Source organism: Paramisgurnus dabryanus, chromosome 9 (assembly GCF_030506205.2).
Source record: "Paramisgurnus dabryanus chromosome 9, PD_genome_1.1, whole genome shotgun sequence".
Classification (NCBI taxonomy): Eukaryota; Metazoa; Chordata; class Actinopteri; order Cypriniformes; family Cobitidae; genus Paramisgurnus; species Paramisgurnus dabryanus.
Window position 1 is genome coordinate 10754922 of NC_133345.1, and position 26620 is coordinate 10781541.

Genomic DNA, 26620 nt, shown 5'->3' on the forward strand with positions numbered 1-26620 from the left:
ATGTCATTCCCCCATATATATAATAAAGTATACAATATAAACAAAAAATGACAATATCAACAATTCTGCTTGATATATTTTTCTATCAAATGCCCCAAACAAAACGTTAAGTATCTGTAAAAGTTTTATGGGAAGTCCGAGGGCCGTGCCGCCTGAGGCTGAAACTATTCAAAGACAGACAAAAACCTAACAAAACAGGAGTACAAACTCACACAACATTGCACAACTACAGGCTTAAGCATGCAGACACATTTAATTACAGCCCTGTTCTTCTCTTCCTTCACAAGAATATTTCACACGCATGACGGTAATTGCATACACATGACCAACGGTCTGACATTCATTCACTAGCCCACAGACTTTTTAATATTTTCTCTGAAATCACAAAGCTGTAATCAAACACTCACTCCTTCGAAATATGCCACGAATTTCTAGGAAGGATGTGACAAAACAATAAGCTCCTGTATAAGGAAGTGCTGAGTTGAAATGCCAGACGTCTAACAGCGCGTAACAAAGATCTCGGCACGCGTGATGCCAAGCATGCAATCGTGCATCATACTCTGCTAATGGCAATTTATGTTCAAGAAACTGTGATGTGATATCATTTTATAAAGTTGTTCATTATTCATAAAACAATGAATAAATAATTCAATTTGCTATAATGGCAACACTATCAACAGTAGGGCCTGAAATGAAACACGCTCCCCAGTGAGAGGGAAAGAGTTCAGTAAGATGGTGCCATCTGCTGCGCTTGTCCCTGACAGAAATGTGGAGTCTCAATTTGGACAATGCTTCGTATTCCTCCGGGGTAGAACGTCCAACTGTACGAGGCGGTTTGGACTTAAAACACAAGTGGGGCAGAAGCCAGATCACACACAGATTCAGATCTCACACACACACACAAACACTCATCACATATTTTACATTCCTCACAGAAGGTCAGTGAGTGTTATAGAGATGCATCTCTGTAATTGTTCAATGGTTTGTGTGGTTAAGAGCATAACCATAATTTGAAAACACAAATAGACTTCAGCACACAACAGAAGAAAGGAAACTTTAATATTCTAGCCACTTTTGATTCTTTTTTTTTAAACTTTACATAAATTTTGACTTGTTTCCTCTGACATTGGGTAAACATTGTCACACTTATACAGTCCTTCCAGAAAAAGTTTTTTTGTGATAGTTGCGGGCAAAAATCCTTGATCTTGCGGCACGTTTTCTTAAAAAGTGCGATGGAATATGCAGGATACTTATGAATATAAATTTTCCCGGAACTTGCAAAAACTGTTTGCAGCTTTTCGTTGATGTTCACGTCACGTAATAAGGTCACTTTCTTACATTCCCATGACAACAGAGGACATGGCTGCGCATGTGTGAAGTAAATGCAACATTTTTCAACTTTCTGCTAAGATATATATGACTTTTGTTACAAAAATGTGGGGGTTCTGAAATCATGCAAGCCCCGGACATTTTGCGTGCAGAAATCTGCAATTTTTGCGGCAAAAGTGCGGCATATTTAAAAAACGTGGCCCCCGCATAAATATGCAGACTTTGGCTGATTATGCATTGAATCATGCGATTGCATAATCACGTTTTTCTGGAGGGACTGTATCATCGGATGCATGCACGTTGCCGCGGTTACGCATCTGAACGGAAGGGAACTTCCGGTCTTTATTTATTTATCGGTCTGACAAGATATGAAACAAATACCTACCTGGTTTGCTAAAGACAAGGGGACACAGCAAGCATGGATCACAACTGTTCGGAGAGGTTTGGCAACGAGGCAAGATTTCAAAAAAACTATATAAACTAAGGTAATTTACTCATCATTTATTTCCCTTGTTATCAGAAATAAACTACTGTAAAATGACTCGGTTACTGATTCTACTGTACGTGGAAGTCTACCGGAAGTTCCATTTAGTCCACAAAAGCCATTTGTTTATGTTGTTGCTGCTAAAACCATCTATGAAAAACTCAATGATAACATTTTGACTTTAAAATCCCTCTGTGATTGTTGTGTAACACAGTACTGCAAGTAAATCAAGTTGCAAGTACTGCACCGCGGTGGCGCCTCTGTCTCTGTCTCTCTCTTTCCACACATGCAAGTCAGATTGCTAAATATTTATCATGTTTATATTTGTCAAGTTTTATGCATTTCATGTGAGCTGAGGCAAAACTATCCTTCGCATTTAAAATATGAATCATATGCCGCTGGACCAATGAAACTTCTGAAGGCACCACTGCCAACAACACTATAAAAATTGCATTGAATTGAGTAAAGTACTACTTGCTTCATCTAAAGACCCAGAGATCTTTTTGTGCGTTTATGTTCCTCCCAAATTTCATAAATCCCTCTAGTCATCAAGCTATAAAAAATTGAGTAACAGTGTAAAAAGAAAAAAAAAACGGGATTATGATTTTTACCGTAATCGAGCAGCCCTACCTCATGTTACTCCAAACCCACACAGTCAGAATGTTTGAGAAGATTTTTGGCCCATAAAAAAAAATATTTATGATGCCAAGATCCAAAAAAGACAAAAATGCATCATAAAAGTATCATACTTTTAAATAGATCACAACTGTTTCTTATGTGACCACGTTGGCTATTTTCAATCCAGCCCTTATATTTAAAAGTAAAATAGCTTGTATCAAGGTTCACTGTTACACATCTTCCTGCACTAACTATTAAACTGCTATTTCTTCTAGTATCATCTGTTGTGCAGCCAGCGGCTCATTCAGAAAGTAGTTGCCAGGCATCTGACAGGGTTCAAAGAACATTGATAATGGTTTACCAGTCTTGGCGTTTCTCCACCTGCTTCTAGACCACTACAGAAGGTGCTACTGTTTGTTTTGAAGGCTTTACGTGGCTTATTTCCACAATGGTCTTCTATGGTTGATCACACCTTAAGACCTCTCACATCTTTCAGTCAAATGTTTATTGTGTCTGTCTCCAAGTGTGACTATGCTTTTCTGCATCTGCTCCCAAAGTCTGGAAAATTCCTCTGCTATACATCATATCTTTTCTGTGGTGGAAACTTAGAAATCTCATAACATTTACAAGTACAGTAGGGAAGAACCGGAGCGAAAGTAACACAAAGTAATTTTTTTCTTTGAGTCCTGATTACATTTGCATTTTAAAATACAGCATATTTAGCAAGCAACCCTTGACAGACCTGATAAATATTGTGTTATTTCCTCACCATTTTGTGAAAGATGTTTTCAACCATGATAAGTACATTCTTAAAGTGTTTTTTTTTTTCATATAACGTGTTGTGTTTCTGGTTTCATGTATTACAGTACTGATCAATCTATAGGTTATTTAGTGCTCTAACACATCCTGAAGTTTGACTTCTCAGAATTTTTCAAAATAAAAGTAAATTGAGTATAAATGTGAGGAGTTCCTGTCTGGATGAAAGTAACACTTTAAAACTGTTGTATATATTGAAAATGTATATTATTTTAATTTGATGTAATTGAATTTTCATAGTGTTCATACTGTAAAAAAAATGTTATTCTTAACAATGCAAGTCTGTACTGTCGGGTTGCTTTTAAAAAACATTTGATGAAACTGAAATTTAAAATGAAAATGTAATTACATTATTTTTTTGCAAAGATAAATGACAAAATAGGTTAACAGTTACATGTTAACAAGGTCATAGTCATGTATATTTATTAAAAACAAGTGTAACACAAAAATCTATCTTGTTCTGTTGTGTTACTTTTGACCCACCTGTGTGTTACTTTCATCCCAGCTGACAGAGTCAAAAGTAACACATGCGCTACTTAAGTTTAAAGTGAAATTATTCTGAAGTCGTTTTACATTTGTTTAAAATTACACCTGGTATTGATAGACCACACTTGTGAGTTATTGACCAAAGCAAAAATATACCGCTGTCTAAAACATTAGCTTTTAAAATCAAGTTTTTCGGAAAATTGCCCCTAGTATATGAATGGCTTAGGGGTTAATAGACAAAACTAATAGCCACAAATGTTTAATTTAAAAAAAATCAAAATAACTTGCAAAATCAAAATAAACACTATTTTGTAATAAAAAACTTTCATTATTAGTTTTTTTATAAGATAAATAACAAAAGAAGTGTTTGTGCTGCCTTAAAATGTTTGTTAATTCAACTAATATTTTTCAATTAAATTAACTTCAGGCAGCATGACCTTAAAGTTTAAACAACAAATCTTTTTTACAGTGAAAACGGTTAATCAAAACTTGCCATTGGTGACACACAGAGTTAGCCCCACCCCAACATTGCATCACTGGTTGAGTCAACCAACTCATTTCAGTCGAGTAAGTCAAACTAACAAGGCAATGATCTCAAACTTAAGGATTTGAAAGTACAAATCACTTAGTTGAGTCTTCACATTAAACTTGGAAAGGTAAACGTATTTTGACAAAGAAAAACTGCTTTCAAAAACTTAACGTAGATCCAAATTTATGGTCTTAAACTACATTTACTGGACATCTTCCATTACAAGTCTATGGTAAGAGAAGGCTGAAAGAGAAGAGGCTCTCTCTCTCTCTCTCTCTCTAATTACAGGTTATTTCTCTGTGTGCAGTGGGATTAGGAAACGGGACGACATACAACATAAACACATTTCATTTTCCTACCACAGATAAGGCTCCTCCAAAACATCACCATTAATCACAATGGCACTGTTAATGGCACAATGAGAGATGGGAGAAAAAAAACACTACAAATCGGTGAATTCCCGAGATCAGATCTGACCTTTTTACGTTTTGAAACGGCCATGCTCACTCCCTTCATTATTTCTAGTGTTTACGAAGTGAACCCAAACCACACTAAATACTGACTGCAACTAAAACCAGAAATCACAGCAGCATAAGTCAGTGAGCTGCTTCAAATCCTTCACAATCTATGATTAAAATACCATACTTTCTGAAGTATACAATATATTGTATGTGTAATCTGTAGTAAAGTCATTTTTGCATCAACATGGCAAACCATTTCACATTTCTAAATAGGATACTTCTTTTGTACATATACAGTACTCTGCAAAAGTCTAAGGCCACCATCAACAGCTTTGTTGTTTTAGCAAAGTTTAAATGTCCATCCATATTTATTTTTAGATACAAACAGAAAATGCATTTGTTACCTGCTATTGCTCAAGTGGAAGTGGAGTTTACCAAAAACTTGACACTTCAAGCTTATGTTTATGCTGTTTTTAATCTTATATACACATTTATTGTATTTTCTGGTTGTATTCTAATAAAGAGACTATATATAATTATTTCTCAATCACTTTAACATTACTAAAACAACAAATGTAATGGTAGCATCATGGTTGCCATAGACTTTTTTTTTTTTTTAACCTTTATTTTACCAGATGAATCTCGTTGAGATGTAAAACCTCTTTTTCAAGAGAGACCTGGCCAAAATGGCAGCATCAATACAGAACAAAGTTACAACAATGCACACACAAAACAAAATAAAATACGCACACAGCAAATACTAGACAAGATCCTCATAAATATATAAACAGTTAACATTAGACTACTTAAAAATACAAGTTAATTGTACAATACGTTTAAACAACAAATTAATTTAAAAACACTGACAACTGTTTATGGCATCACTTTTGCACAGTACTATAAAATGTAAAAACATAAATTAATGCAATCTGCCTTAGGATCGTACTAGATGAGCTGGTCTCTTATCAAAAAGCAACAACCATGAATCAGACAATAAAGATGGATTGAATATATTAGCAATCTCGATGTGTTGCCACTCTAAAGCATTTTCCCACTTGTTAATGTTCTAGTTTTAGCAGGGCTCTAAAATATGTCAAGGTCGATCCAAACTGAATGAGTCAACAGACCTCAAATACACCATTAGCTGACTGACACAGAGGTATTCAAAACATTATCTCTGTTTAAAAGGGTAAAATTTGACCTCCTTCAACTGAACTGAACTATAAAGCAACTGAAGTAAAATATGCCTAGAGTGAAAGAGAGAAAGTAAAAAGGATAAACAGACATTTCTAATCAGTTCTCATTTATCCATGCAGAGAAAAGACACTAAAGCACGTCTTTTGCAAACATATCACTCATAAACTACACTTTGACACTGCATGATGAATAAAATGATAATGTCAAATTGAAAAGGTCGGCATTAAAAACGTACGTAGCATCTTATAATCATATTGTAAATGTCTGAATTCAATTGCACAAAAGTAATGTTGTCCTTCACTTTACATTCATTAAATGTTTTGCATTTAATTTGGATGCTTTGGGCCTTTTATTACACAGGCCACTGACATACAGAGTTCAGTGAAACCTGCGGTTTCGCACCTGGATCACAGTGAGAGATGCACAATAGCCCAAATTATGCACGTTTGAAAAACAATTCCCCCTTCAGGTTATTTTATTCACTGGCCCGTGATCCCCAGCATTTCTATAGCTTGAGTAACTTGGGTAAATAAAAGAGTCTTAAAATTAATAAAGAGGAACGCAAATTACACTGAAACAAACACCTCCTGCCGCATCTCCCAGCGATGCACCAGAATGTTTATAGCCATTTCCCTCCACCCTCGACTTCACACTCAACTATTAGTAATGAGGTATTTACCCTAAACAGAAACGAGGGGAGAATAATCAAGCAAAGTGGCTCTTACTTGTAAAACAGGAGCCTCGCATGGCAACGGGGGCCTGCCTGTGTGACTGGCGAATCCTCAAACAGGGCTTCATGAAGAGACAGGAGCAGCGGGGGACATGAACACTGCCTGGGGACTAACCATCTGTTGCCTGGCATGTGCTGGGTGTGTCACAAAGCCACACTTGTCATGAAAGGGAAACTGAACCACAGCTCCATGCCATAGCGTACATGTGCCCTTGAGGTGCGCGGTGAGAAAAACAGCCCTAATTACTGGTCTAAGATCTGGGCCTGAAATCTAAACGTTAACCTTGGAAAGAGTAAATCAAGATCAGAAGTTTAAGGCTTTCTGCCCAGCATGTCACTAAAGTAAGGCATGGATATTTAGCAGAGGAAGTGTTTGACACCTGTTTGAAAACAGTCATAATTCTTGCAATTCTGCTGGTGACGTAGGAGAGCATAAATTATACACATCGCTTTTTAAACATCTCACACCTGCAGGACACCCGTGGGCGAGTCATGAGCTTTCAGTGCATATAATTCACATGGATGAAAATGTATTGCTGCCTTTGGGCAGTGCAGTCAGTCTATTATATGTGAGAGCTTGAGGGGGAAGTTACAGTATGGGTAAAAAACAACTTCTGTCACTCATTTCAGCCTGCTGTTTCATTCTGTTTATAGAAATATGAAATTATATATTGAACTAAACTGTACTGGCTCAATACAGATAAAAAATCACCACTAAGAGAAAGCGACTTGAGTAAACAACTAACATTTAGAGAAGGCAGGGTAGTTAAAGGAAAACACCACTGTTTTCAATATTTTACTATGTTCTTACTACATATGTTCTTCCTACGTGCAAGGGAGTGGGAACAAACAAACAAGATGTGCGCATTCAGGTGCGAGCAAGAGTCCAAGACGCGGGCGTTCAGGTCCGAGCACGAGCCCAAGACGCGCGCGTTCAGGTCCGAGCAAGAGCCCAAGACGCGCGCGTTCAGGTCCGAGCAAGAGCCCAAGACGCGCGCGTTCAGGTCAGAGCAAGAGCCCAAGGCGCGCGCGTTCAGGTCCGAGCACGAGCCCAAGACGCGCGCGTTCAGGTCCGAGCACGAGCCCAAGACGCGCGCGTTCAGGTCCGAGCACGAGCCCAAGACGCGCGCGTTCAGGTCCGAGCACGAGCCCAAGACGCGCGCGTTCAGGTCCGAGCACGAGCCCAAGACGCGCGCGTTCAGGTCCGAGCACGAGCCCAAGACGCGCGCGTTCAGGTCCGAGCACGAGCCCAAGACGCGCGCGTTCAGGTCCGAGCACGAGCCCAAGACGCGCGCGTTCAGGTCTGAGCACGAGCCCAAGACGCGCGCGTTCAGGTCCGAGCAAGAGCCCAAGACGCGCGCGTTCAGGTCCGAGCAAGAGCCCAAGACGCGCGCGTTCAGGTCCGAGCAAGAGCCCAAGACGCGCGCGTTCAGGTCCGAGCAAGAGCCCAAGACGCGCGCGTTCAGGTCCGAGCAAGAGCCCAAGACGCGGGCGTTCAGGTCCGAGCACGAGCCCAAGACGCGCGCGTTCAGGTCCGAGCAAGAGCCCAAGACGCGGGCGTTCAGGTCCGAGCAAGAGCCCAAGACGCGCGCGTTCAGGTCCGAGCACGAGCCCAAGACGCGCGCGTTCAGGTCCGAGCACGAGCCCAAGACGCGCGCGTTCAGGTCCGAGCACGAGCCCAAGACGCGCGCGTTCAGGTCCGAGCAAGAGCCCAAGACGCGCGCGTTCAGGTCCGAGCAAGAGCCCAAGACGCGCGCGTTCAGGTCCGAGCAAGAGCCCAAGACGCGCGCGTTCAGGTCCGAGCAAGAGCCCAAGACGCGCGCATCTATGTCCGAGCAAGATTCCAAGACGCGCGCATTCAGGTCCAAACAAGAGTCAAAGACGCATGCATTCAGGTCCAAAGAAGAGTCAAAGACGCGCAATTTGAGTCCACGTGCATGTGAGAAGAAATCCGTGCGCATTACAAGCTCTTGTGCAAAGTAAAGCTCACAAACCCTCTCATGCGAGGAAAAGCATGCAATGCGCATGTTAATGTGAAACTATGTTGATAATAATAATAACAACTATTGCCAACTATTGTCATGAAAGCCCACTATTAGTGATATATCTTACGATTGTCGATACACAGTACATTCATCTATCGGCACAACCCTAGTTCTTACCTCAACTTAGATGAATTAATACATACCTATCTTTTTAATGCATGCACTTTTAATCTTTGTACAGCACGTCTTAAATGTGTTAGCATTTAGCCTAGCTCCATTCATTCCTTTGGCTCCAAACAAAATGTTTCTTTTGTGCCACCATACTTAATCGTGTAACTACTCATGTAACAGTCTTTAAATAGGGAAAACATGAAGGTGTTTGGTGGCTTTTAAATTAATCTCTGTTTTGAGCCATAGGAATAAATGGGGCTAGGCTAAATGCTAAGACATTCAGGAGGCGCTGTACAAAGATTAAAAGTGCACGCATTGAAAAAAGATGTATTCATTCGTCTAGGTTTAGATAAGAACATAGTAAAATATTGAAAAACTGTGGCGTTTTCATTTAAAAGGAAACATGTTTCCCAAATTGAAGAAGTCACAATGCAGAACATGCTTTCATTTCTGCCACAAACGTTTGGTCCATTTCTACTACCAGTAGATTAAAATCTTGCTGAGGAAGCATTATGGGATAATACCCTTTAGAGTCATAAATTATACTCGAATCCACTAACTATAACTCTCACACAGTTCAAATGACTTTATTCTCAGAGTTTGTTGCTTTGAGCAGATCTATCTACTTCCAGAAATATTCCAGCTTGACATTTTTCCTGATAACACCACTATCCCAGCTGTCAAAGTGCCACGGCTGAAGGGTGGAAAGATTGGAAAATGACAGAAGGTGGTGAAAGAAAGTGAGAGGGGGAAATGGGGGACAAAAAGCCCTGATGCTTGTGATTTACGTCCTGAACCGCAAGGGATTTCAACACGAGATAAACTAATAGGAGTGGAAGCATAGAGGCACGATTGCATTAAGGGACATTTCAAAGGGGCCTTTTTGCGGTTGTTGTGCTTTTGCGGGTAACGTTTGTAAAGCCACGATCAAATCTAATGAGATAGAACCGCTGAGGGCCCAATCCACCTCAGCACAAAACTACCCAGAGCTGCATTCACTAAATCACTGCAAAGCCTCTGACAGAGGACGTGGACGAGCTTTCTCCACACACCGCAGAGAGTAGAAAGTGAAGAGACCGCGCTGTGCAAAACTGCACCGGGAACACAGAAGAGTTTGAAGAGAACAATAAACAACAAACCACATCCTTTATTTGATAAACCTACAGTGAAACTGACCAGAGAGGAACAGCCAGAGACCGAATGTTTGTGCTAAGGAGCTCAGGAGATTAAAGGAAAGATGGTCACGCTTTTGACAAGCATACAAAACATAAACCTCTGAACTAAAACAATCCACTGAGGATTTTTGTTATGACAGGCCAGCAAAATTCAATACAAAATAGGCAAAAGGATAATGCCGAAAACATTGACTAAACTCATGTCCTCATCTGATGATTTTGGTTTACTGAAGCAACAAAGCATTGAAAAGGTCATTTAAAAAAGGAGAAGATGGGGTAAAGAAAACCCCTTTAATAATTGAACAAAAATTATGTCTAGCTTTTGAAGGGTCTAAACAAAGCTGAAAAAGTGGGTCTCGGTCCACTTCCAAACAAACTCTGATGCGGTTTGACTGATATGTGAACACACATGGACCAGAGACAGCGCAACGAACCAAACACAGGATGTCATATCACAAGACCCATCCCTGATTTTACAGTTGGATGAGGAGTGTATAAATAAACAAAATGAGCAGAGGGCAAACGTGGAGCAACACAGAGTTAAATAGCATCATTAACATCTGGTCCATCGAGCATATGCTATAAAAATTCACAAAATACTTAAGTTAATAAAATTTTTGGTGATAGTTATATATCTTCATGAGCTCTGAGCTGTTAATAATACATCCATATAAATTCAAGAAATCCAATGCAAAAGACATCACAGATTAAAATCTTTGATTTATTTGACAGATTACTTTTATATCAGTTGGGCACCATACTGACCCAGCAAGCAATAACAACAGCCGAGACAGTGAAAAAATGGCTAACTATAGACCCAATATAGTCTGGCTATGAGTAACCCACTTCTACCCTAAATAACCTTGAATTTGGTTAAATGCAGTTTTTGCCAAAATAACTTGGAGATGTCTGACATGCCATCATGTAAGCAAAGTCAAGAGGACTTAAAGGAATAGTCTACTCATTTTCAATATTAAAATATGTTATTACCTTAACTAAGAACTGTTGAATCATCCCTCTATCATCTGTGTGTGTGCACGTAAGCGCTGGGGCGCGCTGCGACGCTACAATAGCATTTAGCTTAGCCCCATTCATTCAATGCTGCCATTTAGAGATAAAGTTAGAAGTGACCAAACACATCAACGTTTTTCCTATTTAAGACGAGTAGTTATACGAGCAAGTTTGGTGGTACAAAATAAAACGTAGCGCTTTTCTAAGCGGATTTAAAAGAGGAACTATATTTTATGGCGTAATAGCACTTTTGGGAGTACTTCGACTCGCCTGAAAAGTCCGCTCCCCTTCTCACTCTCATAATGGGAGAGGGAGGGTGTTACTGCGCCAAGTCGAAGTACTCCCAAAAGTGCTATTACGCCATAAAATATAGTTCCTCTTTTAAATCCGCTTAGAAAAGCGCTACGTTTTATTTTGTACCACCAAACTTGCTCGTATAACTACTCGTCTTAAATAGGAAAAACGTTGATGTGTTTGGTCACTTCTAACTTTATCTCTAAATGGCAGCATTGAATGAATGGGGCTAAGCTAAATGCTATCGTAGCGTCGCAGCGCGCTCCAGCGCTTAAGTGCACACACACAGATGATAGAGGGATGATTCAACAGTTCTTAGTTAAGGTAATAACATATTTTAATATTGAAAATGAGTAGACTATTCCTTTAAGGCGTTTGCTTTCATATCTTTTGCATGAAGCATATATGCAGGTCTATTCTTGGGCTATATGGTTAGACGTCTATTTGAATTTTACTAACAGCCCAAACTTTGCCTCGTTTTAGCTAAACCGGCTTGCCGGTGAAGTTTAAATGGGCCGTCCTCAGACCACTGATATCACACCAACCAAACAACCAAAATGAGATTCTACACCAAAAGTTCTAGTATGTAAGCGACATTTACATTTCAATCCTACAATTTAGTATGGACATATATGTGACCATGTAGATAATGTATGAATAATCAGTTTTAATTAATAAAAAACTGCAGATGGAAATGTCACAAATCCAGAATGACCCAAATATAAATGCAAATGAGTACTTTGCATGAATGTATTATCCACAAAAGCCTCCATTCTGCCCTACAGTTCCTTTTTCCTTTAACTCACTGTAATTCACATTTATGCAGACATTTTTAAATACAAGTACCCATTACTTCATTTCACGCATACATGCACTGCGAAATCTTGATCCTGCTAAAGCCATGCACTGTTAAAGCTACAAATCACAAATCATCTGTCCTTTCCAAATCAACTTTCATTTGGTCTAATTTATTATCAGATATAAGCTTCCGTAAACAGCTTTCATAAAAGTCCAGAACCCATGTGCATTGAATTTCATACAGCTGGCAAGCCAAAGTGATTTTGATGTCACTTAGAAACGTTGTGAACAGAACCATTGATCATGTGCCATGAATCGTCAATCACAGCCTTGAGTGCCACGCAGCTAAAACATTTCTCATGATCCATGTGCAGAACAGATATGAGTGAGAACTTCACCTCAGCAGGGTCAAGTAAGAACCGCTTCACATCCGCAAGAGAGTAAACACTTACAGTTCATCCGCTTCCCAATGCAGCCAACGACTGGACAGAGGATTGCTTGTCCCCAGTGAGCAGACCATTTTTGGCTGCACTGACTCAGGAAAGCATAAATGCTAAAACCAGGCGTGTAAAAGGCTGCGTAAGATGTAATGCGCAATTGTTGGTCATTATTGCAACAATAAACCCTTCAGGTGAATCACAATGACTGAATGACTGTACAGTAAACAAATTCTGATTCAGCATTAATCCCACAACTGATCAGAATCAAGCTTTGAATTTGCATCCAATTGCATGCATGCAATCTTCTCAATTAGATGGATTTATGTAAATGTGTACTTTAGTTAAATGTACTTCTGCTGTTTTACAGTTACTTTCTCCCTGACCATTGCCATCAAACTGTAATTTTCTGTCCAAGAAGTCTCTCTCCACGGACAGCCTGACAGGAAGAGACCTGTGAAGATTATAATGCTTTTATACAGTGCAGATATTCAAGATTAAACACTAGGGGATGCGCTTGACGAAATCCAATTTCCTGTCACTTCTCTTTTTCTCTCTCTTCAACAGATTTACAAGTTTGTATGTGAGAGGTGGAGCTGGATGCACCAAGATGAAATTGAATTTTGATGCTAAAATATAATACACTTTATTTATTTATTTATTTAAGGATATATTGTGCATACGTACAGTACATACTTCTATTTCGGCATCACTTGTAACAGAAATATTTTTTTGTCTACTGTAATAATGTAAACAAAAATATTATAAACAAGGATAATTGTAAGTTGTGGTGATTTACATTACATTGTGTATTTGGAAGGAGGGATTGATACCGTCCATAGTTTCCTAATGTTTGTCGGCCAATTATTCTGCTCTATTTAAACACCAAATGCCGCATAGTTTGTGTATATGACACAGGAAAGCAACCATGGGCCGGACAGAGTGAGTGAGGTCAGCATGCGGATCTCTTGATTACATTGATTACAGAAGGAAACGCCATGGCCTCAGCTGGCCCCTGGAGAAGGGAGGTAGTTGCATGTCCGACCATAACGTCCCACGAACATGAAGAAAAGGGTGGAGACCCACATCCACCCAATTGAGCTACACCACGGGGCTTTCCACCGTTCACTGCATTACCAACACAGGCGTCCACCCTTACCTCACTGTGACGTAATCAGACTCCCTCTCTCGATCAGTGCCTGCAAACCTGATTCACAAGCAACCTGTTAATGATTTTAATAAAGAACAAGCTGTGCACTATGAGACAAAAACATGTGAGGGAATGAGAGTTAATATGGGGAACAGGGAGTAAAGCTTGCATTCTGTCAACTATCAGAGTCAAGATGCTAGAGGTGTGTAAACCGCTCCCTGTCTATTTCAAGGGGCAAGATCGGACCTGCCCAGTCAAAAGGGATTGTCAGGAGCAGTAAACACTTCCTGTCAGGAAGAGAGCACTTCCTTAATCCTGAAGTAAAAGCATTCGGACTTTTTTCTGCAGAATGGAGTTGAAGCAGAGCGAAAGTCACTACTCTAGGTTTATTGGTGGAAATTCAAAATCCTAAATGTCCTCAATCTATATCAATACCACTAAACACTATGCTGGTTTTTCTAACATGCATTTGGAGATTTTCTAATTGAAACTATAGTGTAATAATTTTGATCTCTGCAGTAGCCTATAACTTTATTGCTACACTGTAAAATAAATGTGTTATCTTCTTGGGAAAAGAATGCAAAGACGCTACAGTAAAACCTGATGGTGAACTGACCGAATCCTACATACAGTGACAAGGCATATAACGCCTGAATGATGCATTTAATTAAACAATGCATATCATTTTATTGTACTACATTCACAGAAAAAAAGGGATGGCAATTTTTAAATCCAATTTTTTCTTTTTAAAAAGATGTCACCCCAGTGACAACTTTACCATCTTGTACTTTTTTCTAAGAGTGTACAATATAGTATATAATCAAATTATTAGATACATTTACAATTTCAGATCTTTCCACTGTAATTACCAAGTCACTTATGGTCCGATTCACATTTTACGGTTTTCTTTGGTGTGTAAGTGTGTATTAGTACATGTTAACGATATGCAAAAGGTACAAATCCCAAAGTAAATGATGACACGAGTTATCGTCTCCAATGTAAATCTCTTTTCTTGGACTACAACAAACACTTGGGCTGAATCCGAAACCGCATACTGCCATACTATATAGTAGGCAAAAAGCAGTAGGCGAATGAATAGTATGTCCGAAATGGTATGGACGATTTCTCACGAGATTCAGAGGCACGTGTACTTAAGTATCGTCCGAAACCGCCTACTTACTGAAAATGTAGTAGGTGAAACAGTACCCGAACAGAGTATGTCCGAATCCTCAGTATCAATAAAATCAGTAGGCGAGAAATCCCCGGATGCCCTACTGAGTCGGCCCAGATTCTGAAGCGTGCATCGAATGGACACTTCTATCCCAGTTTTCCCATGATGCCACAGGAAAGCAAAGCAATCGACCGGAGACCAGCCAATCGGGGGATTTCGATACACAGGGCTGTTCCTCAGCACCCTGACTTCATGCACAGATCCAGGATATACCACAATTAAAGTGCTCAGCTGATTCATGAAAATAAAGCTGCAGAATTATCACAGCTGTGTTGAGATGACAGTAAATATATGATGGTTTGTTAGAAAAATACATTTGAATAAAGTTTTGTTTGAAATGGGATTCACTTCTATACGTTTTCATTTCTTGTGATGGTTTTATTCATTCATTTTTTTTTATTCCCGTTTCCTGTTGTTTTAAGTAAATACAAGAGATTGCTTCACTAAAATGTATATAATCACATGGCCTGCATTGTCTAGTTTGTATTCAAGCACAGCTGCCATCTGCCAATAGATATTAAATTACAATCTGCTTGTTTTACTTATTTTCGTCCACTACAAAATTATGTAATATATCTGTAACACTGACAGAGACCGCAGTAGAGTTGTCAAGTTACTGATGCAATCAGGTGTTAGTGCACCAACAGGTGGATGACATCAAAGTACCGTGAGAGCGATTCCAGAAATCATACGGAGAAGTCTGATTTCGAGTCGCTCTTGTGGTTTTGTTCCTGTCGGTTCTTGTGGTTCCGCATGAACTCGAACAAGTCTACTACGTCATAGGTCGCATGAAAACGTCAACATGGGGGACGCTGTCCATACTTAACGCGAACGTACGTACTGTCTTAGCGCACGTTAAGTAGGTACTCAGTGAAATTCAGTACCTACACAGTAAGTATGCAATTTCGGATTCAGCCATGGATTGTAGGCAACAGTTTACTTCCTGGACCTGTTGAAGTAGACAAGACCGACATTATCATAACTCCCCCCACTTTGGACTCACAGCCTGTAAGTTAACACCTGTTAGCATGACATTGTGAGCAAATCTTTCAAACATGGTAAGGAGCGTCAAGTTTCCGCTGACGTCAAATCAATGAGTTTTGTACGTAATCCGTGCGTTTCAGGAAAAGAGTGAAATCTGGAGCTACAAAAATGTACGGTATGTGGAATTTTTTTTATTTGTAACCATAAACCAATGCAAACACATTGTATTATACTAAATACACAAAATAACATTGTTTTTTAGCAATGAAATAGGTGCCCTTTAATGTTGCCATTATATTTTACTGCTACATTTAAAGTTTGTTGTCTTGTTTTGGTCTTTGTTAAATGATCTATAAACATATGAACTGTAAAATACACAGGCACAAGAAAGCTTTAAGCACTGTACCACAGCATAAACTAAACCGTTATTTTACAGTGTACTACATTCAGTTTAAGGGGAACTAACAAGCCTGTAATGTTTGTTTTGTGTTACGAAAAATAAAATCAGGCTCGAATAAAACCGCAACCTTATGCCATGAGCAGTGCATTTCAACGAGCTAAAAGCATCAACGAGTATTTTTATTTCTCCCACAAGACCCTGCGGCCATCTCACCTTGGCTGTAATATTCCCAGATGAGAGACATTTAAACTGCAAGAAGAAAACTCAGCTATCGCAGGGCAAGTTGAAAGGGACAGACTAATTATATGACAAAAAAAATACATTTATGTAGTCTCAGGCAATGCTAGTGTTTATTGCTAAAAATACCTCCTTTTCCTCCCCTTCTTTTTCTCTGTGATTGTGCCCTCAATGGTAGAGCCCCTCAGGCTTAATTGGTTTCTTTTAGACCAGTATGTTAAAACAAATATTTTTGTCCATCGTGCAAACTGCTGTGTGTCCTTTAATGCCAATCTAAGATTAGCTTCCCTTACACTACAGACCCAAGCCCTTTTCACACAGATATTCCGTAAGATACACGGGACAGGCATCCTGGAATTTTACGGGACCGCTTGATATTTTATTCATTCACACTGCCAAGTTTACACGGCATCTGATGGTCCCGGAAAGACACGTGACATGTTGAAAGTCCCGCCCTCTCTTCTACGCAGCGTCTGAAGTTTGCATATTATTTATTATTTCTCTCTCCAGAAACAACTCACGTGCATTTTTGTTTATGATAAGACTACAAAGGAGCGCGTGAATGCACAGTTCTATTCTGGTGAATGATCTCAGCTTCAGAGTGGATATTTGACAAGCTCCCTGATTTCTGCTTTGATACAGTTTTCAGACATTTCTCATCGTGATTGTTTATATGCATTTAAAACCCGCATTTTGAGGAGCTGAACAATATATCTCGTTGGGATGACATGCGGGTATTTTCGTTTATTATAGCTCAAATGAGCACGTGACGCGATATTCTTTTATGCTGCTGAATGATCTCCGTTTCAACGCAGTAAGTAACGAGCTAACTTACCTGATATCTGCTTTAGTCCAGTTTGCTGACATTTCTCGTAGTGAATGTTGTAAATCCCTGATTTTAAAGAGTTGAACCAACTTCATGTTGCCATGACACGCGCGTCCTCACTACGGCACGTGCGTCATTGTTTATGCGTCTCATATATCATTTCCTGATAACTGCTTCAATCTAGTTTGCAACATTTCTCGTGGTGAATGTTTATATACATGTTAGTTTGCAACATTTCTCGTGGTGAATGTTTATATGCACGTTATCTCTCGTTGTAAGGAGCTGAACCATAACTTGTGTTGTGATGATGACGCGCGCGTCCTCACTTCGACACGCCCTTTATGGCATTCTTGTTCACACAGAGGGTTACCCGCGTATCTTACTAGGTCCTCTTTCCGGCAACGATCCCAGAAGATTAACGGAACGAGTTTTTGTTCACACAGACGCTTGTCTGGCAATTTTACGGGTATTTTCTGGGACCAGAGGTCTGTGTGAATGAGGTTCCAGACAACTGGTCTCAGATCAGTTGACCTGCAGGACTCACACTATTTCAAACTAACTTACTGTACTGGAGGCACAAGACCAGCCCTGCAGGAGAAACCCAAGGTTTGATGTTCGAGTGAATCAGGATTGTGGTCCTGAGTAAGCACGGCAGGATATAAAGCATTGCACTGCCGTTATCAATTCGCTTCCTATCGATATAAACTCGTTCACCAAAACAGATTTAACAATATGGATTTCCTTCTACCACGTTCTCGGAAAGGAATTGTGATTGGAAGGTAAGGTGACATTATCTTCAGAGCACAGTGATGATGAATGAAGTACGCTAGTGTATTTCTCTACAGGCACATTCCAAAGCTGCTGCCACAACAAATAATAATAGTCACCAAAAAACACCTCCAGACAATGACTTTTTCCAACAAAAAGGTACCCAAAAATGAAAATTATGTCACTTTATACTCAACATCATGTTGTTCCAATTCCATATTACTTACATGCACTTTCTTTGGTGCCGCACATTTTTTTGTAAAGATTATTTTATAATAAGTCGTACAGGTTTTTATACAACATAAGGGTGTGTAAAAGAGTTGACAATGGTTTCATTCTTAGGCAGATTAAAATTTTAACTAGAACTAATTCCTTGCTTACCAAAACAGCTTCTTTAAAAGTTTTGGGTTACATGTTTAGTTTGGCATTTTAAAATACTCGGGTGGAGTAACATTTCAAAACAAACAACATGGTGCTTTATTCGGATCAACAGCCTTGTCCAAGATTCTTTAGGAGAGGCTACAGTAGTTGCTTTTTAACTGGAAACAATGTCGTCTTTAATTACATACCTAAAATGTCAAATGCGTGGGGGCGTGTTCGTTCATTCACACAACCAGTACTCACAAAAACAACAACACTGTGCATGCCTGAAACAGTTGAACGAATGCATGTAATTCTTTTGTCTTTCTTTGGAGGTCAACGGGCATCTGTCTATTTTACCCATTCATTTAAAAGAATACCTCACATATCTACACATAAATGAAAATACATAACGATAGACAATTCTAAGGGGGACACTGTCGCCATGGTTACATAACCAGGTGAGCTTAACCTTCAGGTCCATTTAAAACAATTTATAGAATAAGTATTGACTTTCTGCTGTGTTCAGGTTGGTTATGTAACTTAAAGTTAATGTAGTAAATCTAACGAAATTAGGAGCATCACAGTTTGATTTTACATACTGTTTTTATTTTAATTTTTACCTTTGACATGACCAACTTAGTCAATATTAAAGATATAAAGGTTATGTTTATAGTCAGAATGATTTTATGTAGAAAACAGTAAATCCTTTCATAGACAGGGTCACAAATGTTTCTCAAATAACTGACGTTTGTCAAATATAACTTATTTTTCCACTGTACTATCCACTTCTTTAACTGCTGTGGTTAAGACACATATTATCATTCTAAATTTTCTATTTTTTAAATAATATAATAAAGTCATCACAATTAAATAAGATCCTATATATTCAGATACTTATTTATTCACTATCCAAACTTCAATTAAAATGTTGTTTTACTTGCATTTACATTTAATCATTCATCAGATGCTTCATCAAAAGTGACTAACAAATGAGGGAAACAACAGAAGCAATCAAATAAGCAAAGCGGCAAACAATGCATAACTGCTGTGACAGGTCCCAGTTAGTCTAGCATAGTGCATACAGCATTTTTTAGAAAACTAGGATAGGAATCCATGCTGTGTAAGTGCTGGTATTAGTGAGTCAGGTTAAGAATTTAAGTATAAGCCTTTAGATAAAAATGTTTCACAGATACTATTTGACTGGATTCTAAGCTAACTGTACTGTCAATCTCAATGAATAACGTTACAAGTGAGGAAATTGAAACAGAATGGTCAGTTTGGTAAATTTTAACTCATCATCAGTAAGCTCAAAAAGAACAAACCCATTCATAGATGAATACTGATGAGGGTCTCATCACAGTGCAGAAAGAGAGGTAGTGGCAACCCAACAAAATTGGATTTAGTACCATTGATTATGAGATCCTTCAGCATTTAAATTTGTTAAAAAAAACTGGATCTTGTTCAAACAGGTCTGGTTTTAATACCCATGTAGTAGGGGTGGGCGATATGACCAAAATCTTCTATCACGATAGGATTAATTTTATATCATGATAACGATATGTATCACGGTAGAGTTTTTTATGTTTTAATAAGGTTTAAATCTTTAATACCATAGAAATGTTCATAATTCTCACAAAAAACATATACAAGCATAGAAAGAAGATAAAAACAAACAAAACTCAAGCTCTCTGAAGATACACAGTCAATAAGAATGATAATAAATAATTATGCATGTATGTATAGGCCTATATATATTTTTATTTAAGGTAGAAAAGTGATTTAATCAGGAGCAGTGAGAGATTTTTTTCTCAATGCTGTTTGATTAACACGAGTGACAGACAGGAGCAAAATTAGGTAACTTCCCCTTTAAGACCAAAGTCCGGATCCAATACACTGTTACACATGCGCTTTCTCTTTTAGCTGTTTACTTTCTCTTAAGACCTTACTGGTCGTGTTTATGATGATGCTTGCAAAGACGGGAATTTTGACGCATATGTGTATTTAAGGCCAATAAAGCGGGAAAAATGCTCACGAGCTTAATAAGCAGAGGTCGCGCGAATTGCGCGCTCCTCACAGACAGAAAGAGCAGCGGTTGCGCGACTTGTCCGCTCCTGACACACAGAAAGAACGCACGCATACAGATCTGTTGTCTGTGTTTCAATGGCTTAAAATAACTTGTTTTAAAACTGCAGTGCTTAAATACGTGTACAAACGTTACGTTTTCGCGACCACACGCACAGGAGCGTGACGTGGGCACGTAACCTCGATAGAAACGATAGTCCAAAATCTCTACCGGTTGACAAATTTCTACCGGTTAATTTTGTCTACCGGTTTATCGCCCACCCCTACCATGTAGTACAAATTATTTTGTATTTTGGTTCTCACCTGTAAAATAATATTGATGGGAAGAAGCAGGCTAATGTGTCTAATGGGAAAAACAATCAATACAGCATCGTAAAACCTGCATCAAATCAACATTTGATCACCAGGTCATCCAAACACTGTTTACTTTCCCCCTAAATACAACACTTATAAAAAGATTTAATCATTGTTTGCAACCTCAGATTAAAGTCCATTAACTTGCGTGCCAAGTATTAAGCCTGTTTAAAACACGGCGCTGTAGGACAATTGCAAATATAAAGTTACAAATCAAATTTATGTTTGTTTTTTAAATGCAAAGCAATGCAGCAGCAACACCTGAGGAAACATACGAACATCATATGATTGAACGTGAGGAAAAATTACATATAATGAATATATAATGATAACTTGCCTGCAAAGCAGAATGTCAGACTGACGCTCAAGTGAAAAACATTAGCGGACACTAATGCAAGCATATACAAGGTCACTGCTAGCACAGTGCGCATGCGAGCCTTGTTTGCTTCTATTATCTTCTGTTTACCTTGCAGTAATTTACTTTCAGGAGTCCTTCAGCAATTTACCACAAGGATGAACAAAGTTGTCTGTAGGTCAGTGTGGTTTTGTGTGTGTGCTCAGGGGGTGTTGTTATTTACAATTACATTGAAGCCATGATTGATCATCTTCCAAAACTCCCTCAGCCGAACATAAAATTAATTGTTTAAATCGTTTACAACACAAAGAACAAATAAGACAATGCCCAGGGTTTCCCGCAGAAAATTTGTTAGTTAAGGTGGTAGGGTTGTGCGGGTGGGCGGGGCCGGGGGCATGCCAATCAAAGTACGCGTCATGATGAAAATATTTTTATTTTAAACACTCAAATAAAACTAAATTTTGAAGAAACTATGAGAGAAAATTAACACATACTAGATTATTATATATATATATATTATTTTTTTTTTGGACAAACTAGTTAAGGTGGTAGGGTTTCCCAGCTTAGGTGGGCCGCCCGAACTGAAAAGTGCAGCGGGAAACCCTGATGCCTATTTATTTCGACTACACAATGTGCCTGCTTGTCTTTGATGTAATATTGAACATTCCTAAAAATATATTATACATTATGACCACCTGCCTAATATCCTTTTGGGCCTCCTTTAGCCTAGAACAGTGGCCATGAGGCAAGGCATTGATTTCACAAATTGACATTACACAGTATGTTTCCTAAGGTATCTGGTGTCCTAATTTCAATAGCAGGTTCTTCAGTTCCCATATAATGCAGGGTGGAGGCTAGGCATGGGCCGGTACAAGATTCTGGCGGTATGATAACCTTTAGCAAAAATACCACGGTTTCACGGTGTTGCGGTATTGCCATTGCAACACTAAAATGTGTTATTTTCAAATGCCAGGTACAATTAAGCCTTTAAATTATAATATGCTTTCAAAACATTTATAATATTTTCGTAATGTATATTAAATGTAAACATCAAATCAATCACATGACTTCATGATTTAATGAATTTTGTATAAGCACAGCTCATACCTTGGAGACGGTATCACAGAACATTTTAGTGGTTTTGAAACCTTGACTGTTTTAAACCTCGATATACCTTGAAACCGGTAACCGGCCCATGCCTAGTGGAGGCAATGTACCTGCTTTTCCAAGTCAAACCACTAATGTTCAATTTGGTTCATGTAAAATTAATTTGGAGGCCAATGCATTAATAGCAACTCAACATCATGTACTTCAAACCACTCCTCAATGATTCTGGCAGTGTGACATGGCGCATTATCCTAGGGGTAGTGGCCAGCATCGGCAGGGAACACAATTGCCTTTAATGGGTGCACTTGGTCCGCAACAATGCTACCTGACAGCTGTCAGGAATGGTGCAATTGTCATAACGGGGCCTCCTAAGGTGCCCCACAAAGAAACATCGGCCAACCTGTGACCACCCAACAGTTCATCCAGCTGCCATAGCCTCTGTTGGTAATCAGCGTGTCTGCGCTCAACCGTCAACGTGATGCACCAGAAAACTTGATTCGTCTGACTATTCCACAGTCTTCCAACAATCCACACCCCAATAATAATGATCTTGGGCCCATCTCATGTGTTGTTGGTGATGGTGTGTAATTAGTATGGGGACCTGGCTGGGTCGTCGCCTACACAGGCCCATACACAGAAGGCTGAGATGAACTGTGTGCTCTGACACATTGCCCTGGTCACCACTCTTGGAGCTGCTAGTGATTTGTCAAACTGTGGCCCTGTGGTCGCTGTGGATAATGCACAACAGTCTTCCCTCTGACATCAGTGAGCTTCATACGGCACACAATTGGATGCCGGATCATCATTTGGCCAGTCATGCACCACTTTTGATATGTACTCACTTCAGTGGCACGTGATCAACCCACAAGGTATGTTTTTTTGAGATTGAAGTTCTAAGGTGTCGTGCCATCACAATGTCTCCACTATCAAAATCGGCAGCTATATATATATGAAGAGTTTCGTTGCAAAACGAGATAAATCCGTTTTTAACATTTTTGTCAAAACATGTTTTTTATTATGTTATTATTTTGTTTTATGGTGCTACTTAGCTGTATTTTTAAGTTATGAAGGTTTAAATCAAAACAAACCAACTGCAGTTGAATTGATATTAATTGGAATGCACAACCAAAAAAAAACTAGATTTCTGTAAAATAAAAGTTATCTCGTTTTGCAACGAAACTCTTCATATATACAAAATCTGCCATTTTTTTTTCTAAAACTACCTCAGTGATTGTCACCATTGCACATTTTGGCACAAAATACTGAAAGAATTTGAGTGTTGCCTTTATAAGCTTAATTTTATTTGACATTTTAATGTGACTCATTATTCACTTTTCTTTATTTAATTTGTTTATTTTGTTGGTTTGTTGTTGTTATGTGACTCATTTTTTTATAAGTGTATTTTGTTAGTTTGTTTAGGACAAAAATTGTGCTATTTTCAAAAGAAAGTTTGATTAAATGTTCATGTGATATATTTTGGTTGCATTTGTAAGTAAAAATGTAACGGCTTAACTAGACACGTAATATAAAAATATCGGTAAATAAATTGAAACGGATCGAATCGTAATCGCTTCGAAGAAGCACTTGATGTATAGGCAAAAACTGCATAGCTGGCAGAGAAAATCGATATTGCATCGGATCGTAATGAACTGTCCGATTTATATACATATATATTAGCTGTATAATATATACTATATATAGCTCTATGAAATGCACCTGTGCCATTGTTCAGTTACCAGGTGTGCTTACTGCTCTAGGCTGGGGGTGGTCATAATGCAATGGCTCATCGTTCTATAGTGATGTAAATCTCTATATACAACATATGAAATCTTCCTTCTCGGAACAATGGGAGTGCTGGGGTCTATACTAGCATATATACAATGGATATGCCATATATCTTATCTTATCTTATTCAAACTAATATTTGGATTATTAATTGCTCAATTATATTAAAGACTTTGCTAATTACAGTAAAAAAATATTACATACGCAGATGTGGATCATGCCAACACATACAACTAACAGCAAAGACCATTCTGACAAAGAATAAACCTGATAATGCATGGCCTGTCATGGCTCAATGCTTTAAGCTTAAGATGTGCTCGGCTTTTCTGTTTCTATCAGCCTGCACTCTTGATCAAAGCAAACCAAATGACTGAATCGTGCTGCTGTTACAAAATCAAGATAGAGTAAAACACTTGACACAGCTATTGGCATTCTCTGAATTAGGTAAGCATTTACATAATTATCATCCACTTGTCATGTAATTAAGACATTAGTTGGCCTTTTCAAAGAAGCAGGAGGATACCAGCATCCCTGACTCACAGGTCGATACACACAGCGTTCTGTAAGAGCCAGCAGATTCAAGTTAGCCTATCAAGTTACTTTGGCCGGCAGAGCATAGTAGTGTGTGTGCGCGAGTGAAGACGTTTCCATGCCTAAAGGATCTATGATGCGGTCATATTTTTAAATATAAATAAGTTACTATTAATAATAGCAAACTGATATGATAAACTATAAGACTTCATAGATCTATTACAATCAGACCATAAAAGAATGGGTTTTTACTAGGGCTGTGTATTGGCAAGGGCCTCATGGTACAATAGATATCACGATACATGTGCGGGGCATCACGGTACAAAACGATACATTGCATGTTGCGATACATTGCAATACTTTTCCTTTCAAAAATGTTTTTTTTTTTACTTTTTTTTTTTAAAGCTTCCACACGTCGGGTTTGAAAGCTGAATCTGTTTTAACATTTTGTGCCATTTTCTCACTCCTGCTAACTCCTGATACATTGGCCGAATGGCTGAATATGAGAGACAACTGGACAGCAACAACTACTGCAGTGGTGGAGGAGGTCATTTGACGCACACAGAGGTTTTTTTTTACGGATACTAGAGATTGAAATATCGATATACTATCGTGGAAAACCATTATCAAACCATTTATCGATATTTTTTGCACAGCCCTAGTTTTTACGAAGCACACACACATGCATGAATATGCAGCACATTGCTCTCTTAATGATGGTATTACATGGTCATTTGATAGAAGGGAGACTGGGGCAAGTTGTCACACCTTTTACTCCAGTGAGAATTTGTCAGGGAAGATTTAAAGTCAATTTCTATATAGGCAAAAACATTTAAAGTGTTACAGTACCTACACAAATAAATCTCTAATTTTTTTATTGCTATGCAATGTTTGTTTGGGGGGAGTGACATACGATGAAAGTTGCTAAATGATACAATATACATTACAATAATGCTTTATGTTTATAAATTTGAATAAGAAAATATATTTAAAAGCTGAAATTATATAATAATATATCTTTCACATTGTTTCTGGGAAAAGAAAACTGTGTCACCACTCTCTGCTATCTGCAACAACCTAAAACCTTGAGTACACATAACTTTTTGAAATATTAAAATCATCCAGTTATTACAAACCATTGCTGTATGTGTACTGGGATATTTTCTAGATTTTCCTGTATTTTCAATATATTTTGCAGCCCTCCCCTTGTGTTTTTTTTTTTTTACTTATTCCCTAATGTAATTTCACCTTTTCTGCGAGTTTCTTACAACGACACTATGCAAATTCATATGCAGTCACAGAAAAAGACAAAAACCCCACGTAATTCTTTGACTAAATACACAGCACTCCCATCTTTTTCAGTCCTTTACCCACGATTTAGATTTCTGCAGGTCACCCCATTTAAACCCATCATTGTTTTGTAATCTGAACACATTATTTCAGCAGTTATAACAGGGCTGACCAGTACAGACAACAGCAACAGCTCCTAGAATCCCTCTAAGCACCGCTTCACACAATGACCACAATAGTCATTCAAGTACAACTTGTGCACTTCACTCATGTGTACGACAGGCTCCTTTTAATTAGACAGCCCAGAAACTGCAGTATTTATCAGAATTGATGTGTTAGTTGCTCGCTTGTCTTTCTCCAATAGGCAGCTGGCAAACATGCAAACGACAGTACCATCAGCATGTCACTCAGTGACCTGTAGCAGAATAAAAAACACACCACATGTGCCAGCCAAACCAAAAAGGCTTAAAACACTGAGGAAATTGTGTGCAGGCCACTAAAGATAAGGAACAGATCTGCTAAAAGGCTTCAGTTAAGATTTGCGGGGGCGTGTGCAACCTATGACATCATCGTCGGAAGCACGCACTCTTCCCTTGCATCATATCGCCAACCTGTGAGTGTACAGTACGTTAAGTC

At 38.7% G+C, this 26620-nt stretch overlaps 1 protein-coding gene across 5 annotated transcripts in view; it reads right to left on the reverse strand.

The window, feature by feature from the left end:
• LOC135769775 (SH2 domain-containing adapter protein F) overlaps positions 1-26620 on the reverse strand; it is a 125774-nt gene that overhangs the window by 97279 nt on the left and 1875 nt on the right. The window lies entirely within an intron of this gene.